Raw genomic sequence first — 6,516 nt, 5'->3', positions numbered from 1 at the left:
CTGGGCAAGCATGTTGCTTGTTCTTGTAGTAACAGTCAGTCTGCCTATGTTGTTTTATATTTTTCCTGTAGGTCTTTCTTTCAAGAAGTAGATACATTAATTTCTATACCACCTGCCTAAATACTTGTCAGACTTCACTTTAATTCGTGAAATTGTCAGTCCAGACACATTTGGGACTTAATGCTATCAAAATTCTTTAAAAATGTACAATGATAGATTCTTGAACATACAAATCAACACATTTTGAGATTAGAGTAAAATATAGGACAATATTATAATCAAGAGTTCTTTGAATCAAATACACACTATCCTGCTTAATGATAGTTAATTAAAAATTAACTGTTCTAATTAAAAATTAGAAGGAGCTCTGGTAGCGTAGTGGTTACGAATCAGGCTACAAACTGCAAGGTCAGCAGTTCGAAACTACCAGCTGTTCCGTGGGAGAAAGGTGAGGCTTTCTGCTCTCGTAAAGATTTACAGCCTTGGAAACCCTGTACAGGGTCATTATGAGTTGGAACCGACTCCACAGCACATAACAACAACAACAAATTAAAAAATTGTCTTAATTTTTAAGTTAAGTTTTCTCTGGACTCACAAATGAGATGATAAATAAAAAGATGGTAAAAAGTAGAGACATTTAATTGTCTGGATATCCCTTATTTTAAAATCTATGTAAATCTATATGAATGATTTCACCCTTTTTATTTCATAATGCCAAAGTCATAAAGACAAGTATTTATTCTCTTTGTAGGAGTAGGAAGATATGTTGAGTTTTATCTTTTGCTAGAGTTCTGCTATGGTCCTGTAAGATAAGCACTCGACTGCTAACTGTGAGGTCAGTGGGTCAAACCCACTAGTTTCTCTTTGGAAACCCTATACAGGGTTGTTATGATTCAAAACTGGCCCTACGGCACTTAATAACAACCAATCTTTTGCTGGAGAATGTACCCTGATGCAATCCTACTTGGTTGTCGTATAGGCAAAACAACTATTTCAACTGAATTACTTATTTCAATTTATACTATTTTTTACAAAAAAACTTTTGATAAGTCTATTCAATTTACATGTGCTATTTTGCTTCTTCCTTAAAAGAGGAAGACCCCCAGAGAGATGGATTGGCAAAGTGGCACCATCAATGGGCTTAAGCGTGGCAACAGTAGTGAGGTTGGCCCAGGATCGGGCAGTGTTTCGTTCTGTTGTGCATAAGGTTGCTATGAGTCGGTACCAACTTGATGGCTCCTAAGAACAACAACAAATCCATTGTCCCAGGGTGTGAGTTTTATAGATTATAAAATCCTTGAAGATAGGATCCATGTCATTCATTTGTACATTCAAAGGATCAAACTCAATAATCAGCAGGAAAGGAGCTGAGTGAAAGTGAACTGTGGGTTGTATGCACACAGAGAGTCCATATTTAAGGAAGGAATTACAATGAAATAAGTTCCATCACTGCTTAGGCCTCTGGGCCTCCTGGACCCTACAAAGTGACCTCTGGTTTTAGTTGTGAACTTTCCATCTGGAATGTAGGTTGTATAGCATACACAGGATATTTGCCTTTAGGAGGTTCAGAGCCGATGCACCCATGAAGGTTAACCAAAAATTGGTACCAGCAATAGAGGATTAGCCCATGGGGACAGGTGATCCACAAGAAGAGCTGCACCACTGCAGCTTTCCTGTAGGTGAACTTGGAAGACAATTGATTCATTAGGACCAATTATAATGACAGATACAATGAGATTCACAGTCACTGGGGAGGCAATGTCCTGGACCCCAAAGCAATGGTTCATATCTCCAAGTTGGAAAAGGCAAAGGCTTTCTTGTTTTCCACCAGTGTGGTGACAGCATTGACCCTGGTTCACAGGATGGGGGGTGGGGGGTGGGGGTGGGGAGAGGATGGTGGTCTCTTGGTGGGAATGTCCCCTTTGCCAGAAGCCTTTTTCTTTCCTCTGTCTCTTCTCCTGCTTTGTCTCCGACCTGTATTAGTAGAACAGCTTCAGCAGCTGAGTGGCTGTCTGGAGGGCCAAGGCCTGGGTTAATGGCAGGGGGCTTGTAGAAGATAGTCCATTGTCACTGCAGCTGCATTAAGGAGGCTATTTGATAAGGTGGGTGAGGTCCCTTTTGGTCTGGATGTCCTGTCTGATGCCAAAGTTCTTGGGACTTTTCTCAAACAGGGGATTCACCACCTTCTTGACTTCCTGGTTCTTGATGACAGTAAGTACGGGCAACACCATCTTTCCCTTGGACTTCTTTCCTTTGCCATCTTGGGCGGATGGATCAGAGAGAACTAGAAGGGATTATTGCTCTATAGAGTTTTCAATGGCTGATTTTTCAGAAGTAGGTCACCAGGCCTTCCTTCTGGCACACCTCTGAGTGAACTGAAACATCCAGCTTTTCTTAACAGCTGTGTGTGTTAACCATTTGCACCTTACAGAGACTCCTAAATCTACTTAAAAAAACAACAACAAAACAACACAGCCACCAAGTCAATTCAGATTCTATAGAACAGAGTAGAAATGCTCTCTATGAATCCCAAGGCTGTAACTCTTTAAGGAAGCAGATAGTCTCACCTTTCTCTCTCAAAGTGGCTGATAGGTTCAAACTGCTGACCAACACATAACACACTACACTGCTAGGGCTCTAAGATGACACAACTAGAAACAACATAAAAACAACAAATAACTAATTACTAAATTCCTTGGCATAGAACATAAGGAAATTGGACTCATAAAAAAAAGCAAGATTCTCAGTCAATATTTAGGCATTGAATTTTTTAGGGGCATATCTCCTCAGGGCATATAATAGAAGGCATTGTACGTTATCCCCATTGAGGAATTAAATGCATGTAATTTCCATTATTTTTCAATGGAGAATTTTAATCATGTGCTCTGACCATTCCTTTAATGAGCAAATAAAGTCCAATCAATAACTGAAATATTTCAACAACCACAAGCAAACTTGTAAGCAGAAACTTCTAGTGTGGCATCTGAACCGTTGCCAGAAGAACTGAACTTTTTTGCCTAAATGAAACAAGATTAATCAAGACTTTATCATTCTAAATTATACTCCAGATGTTTGTTACAGCTCTGGTCTTGCCTCTAATCTGTGAGATATATGGGTAGATTTTATGAACAGCCACTTTAGTGGAGGGAAGCAAGCAACCCTCCTGCCCTTTCCCAAATTGCTTCCCTGTAAATTTCTCCAACCTTTTATTGTATGGTTGTCATGGTAGAATTCCAGGATCAAGATGGTTCAAATTACCGTATTTTCTCTGCTCCAAATAGCACATCCACATAAATCGTCAGGAGCAGAAATCCTCATCTTTCTCCCGCAGAACAGCTGGTAGTTTTGAACTGCTGACCTTAAGGTTCGCAGCCCGATTCATAATCACTACACTACCAGAGCTCCTTATCCACATAAATAATATATATTATTTGTGTTAAATTACTGTAGTCCAAACCATTTGGGAGGAAAATTTCATTCAAATCTTAACCCCCTTAAAAAACTGCATATGATCACAAGAAACAGAGAAAGATTTCTTAAAAACCATTAGATGATGATTTATGATAACTCCCTGGATGATGCAAGCTGCATGCACTCAATTCCTAACCTAAAGGTTGGCAGTTCGAACCCAACCAATGACACCACAGAAGAAAGGCCTGGAATGTGCTTCAGTAATGATTGATTATAGCCAAGGAAAGAAACCCTATAGAGCAATTCTAATCTGTAATACTCCTATGTAGCTGGAATCAACTAGACAGCCATGAGTTTAGTGACTTTATGATGCAAATTGAATCCAATACAAAAACCAAAGCTTTGCAAAGGAAGGCTCTCATGTCTCCCACCCCCATCCCCTAGAGTTATCATTTCTATGTATCCCATGGATCTCTTGGTGTAGCTTCCAAATTTTCTATCTACATTCTTAGTGGAGTCCTGGTGTGGTGCTGTGGGCTAATATGTCAGACTGCAAAGTCGTATGAACTGCAAGGTCGGTGGTTCAAGTTCACCAGCTGCTCCTTGGAAACCCTATACAGGGTCATTATGGGTCAGAATCAACTTGACAGCACTTGACAACAACAACAGTGTTCTTAGTAAGTGATCTATATATTTAATTCCATTTAGTACAGCTTATTGTAGAGTTAACTGAAGAGTATTACTTCATATCAAGCCCAATTTCAAGTGCTTGCATAGATCAACTATCTCAATCCCCATTTACTTACTGTTTTTCCCATTTGTAAATTGAAGCACAGAAAGGATCCCACCGACTACCATTGAGTCTCTCCTGACTCATAGCAATCACATATAGATTTCTGAAGCTGTAAGTTTTTACAGTAGCAGAAAGCCTCATCTTTCTCTCACACAGTGGTTTGTGGGTTTGAACAGCCAGTCTTGTGGTTTAGCAGTTCAGTGCTTATCCTACACGATGACCAAGCCAAAAAGGATCATACTCTCTAAAGATTGCATAGCTAGAAAGTGGTAAAACTCGGATCTGGTCCAGGCAATCTGACTCTAGATTCAATGTGCTTCCTCAGAAACAACAATGCTTCTCTAAACTTCCTAATTTCTACATGTGCATGTCAAATACAATGATTTTAAACTGAGTTTTCTGAGGGAAATGGGAAAGCAAAGGCGAACAATTCAAAAATGTTAGAATCAAATGTTTGATAGAGTATGATGTTCATGTTTTAACAATCTTTCACTGTGTTCCTAATTACAGAGAAACGCATCCCCAGCCAAGTACACATCGAATTGGATGTTCCAGAAACGGATTTGAACTCAGAATCTTTCATGATTATAGATAAAGTACATAGGAAAACCTAATTTAAGCAAATTTATTTGAGCTAAATGCAAAGCTGAAATTAATTGTACACCTTAAAAATGTTCTCTGAAAGGCTAAATCTTTGGATTTTCATACTATTTGGAAGACGAATGGCTTCTGTTAATAGGACAGACTTTATGCAACATATGTTACGAAAAATTTGGAAGCACTTAAAAAATACAAGCTTGGAAGCTCAATCATGAAAAAAATATAAAATAAAGGGAAAAAATTCTTTAAATATTTTGGAGCTTTTTCGGGAGAGTCAATATTAAAATTAGTATAGAACGTAGAGAAAGGGCTTTTGAGCCGAGTGACACTGTTGTTTTTCTAAATGCCAGAATGGAAACCCAAACAGAGAGGTAAGTTTGGTCCCTGGAAAGACTGACTGAGAACTTTGTTAAATTTGTTACATGGTTGATGGCAACCAAAAATTGTCAAGTGCATGATGACAAAGTATTTCCTGGAACCAGAGGCTTCATCAAGACATATAAACAAGGATAATGTTGTGGTGACATGTGCTTTAAACCATGATGGGATGTATATGTGGCAATGTTAGCAGCAGTTTAAACAATGTTTCCCAGGCAAAGCTCTCTGAAATTTGAAAGCTACTCATAAATAGCTTGAGCTGAGCTTTAGATACTGAGTTTACAATTTTTGTATACAGCAAAGGAAAACAACCAACTTTAAAACTTGCTTGCAGTTTGTTTTCCTTTTAACATAATGATCTTGAAAAGGTAATACTTGGCTATTAATAGAAGCTAAGAGTTACTGCATTATAGCTTCTCAGGTCTCATCCTGAAAATCATATCCAGTTGAGTAAATCATTTTAATCAAATATAGTTTCCTCTAGAGGTGTAACTGTGTGGTATTGTAGAATAAACTCTGGACCACAATGTCGGTTTGTACTGTAAGGTCGGTGGTTCAAACTTATGAAATGCTCCTTGGAAACCTTATACAGGGTCAGAACAGCTCCATGGCACTTAACAACAACAACATATCCATAAAAAAAAAAAAGACTAGTTGAAACCTTCCATAAGAGTTTGTGAGTTTGTTATTTTACATTAATCAAACTCAGATGTTGTTTATATGACCTAATCTCTAGAGTGACTCAGTTCCAATAGAAGAGGGGCTTGGTTGTATATGTATATATGTATATATCAAATGCAATGCAACAGTACACTAACACACACACACACATACACACCAGAGATAGAGAAAGACAAAGCTTTCTGCTCACACGAAGATTTATAGCCTTGGAAACTATATTTATATGCTGTTTGTTGTGAATGTGGTGGTGGTGGCTGTGTGCTGTGGTTCTGACTCTTAGCTGCCCTTTATAGAGTTTCTGAAGTTGTGTATCTTTACAGGAGCACAAAGCCTCATTGTTCTCCCATTGAGCAATGACAGGGTAGAACTACTGACCTTGTGGTTAGCAGCACAGCTCAGAATCCACTATGCTATGAGGACTCCTTTGTTATGAATATATACATACGTTTTTAATATATATATTTATATATTGTTATTGTTGTTAAGTGCCTTTGAATCAGTTCTGTTGCATAGTGACCCTGTAGAGGGTTTCTGAGGCTGTAAATCTTTGCAGGAACAGAAAGCCTTACTTTTCTCTCTCAGAGCAGCAGGTGGGCTCAAACTGTCAGCCTTGTGATTCTAGTGCTTATCTTACAGAGCCACCATGCTCATAT

Source organism: Chrysochloris asiatica, unplaced genomic scaffold, assembly GCF_000296735.1.
Source record: "Chrysochloris asiatica unplaced genomic scaffold, ChrAsi1.0 scaffold00012, whole genome shotgun sequence".
Classification (NCBI taxonomy): Eukaryota; Metazoa; Chordata; class Mammalia; order Afrosoricida; family Chrysochloridae; genus Chrysochloris; species Chrysochloris asiatica.
The sequence above is the reverse complement of the archived record's forward strand: the minus strand, read 5'-3'. Positions refer to the sequence as shown.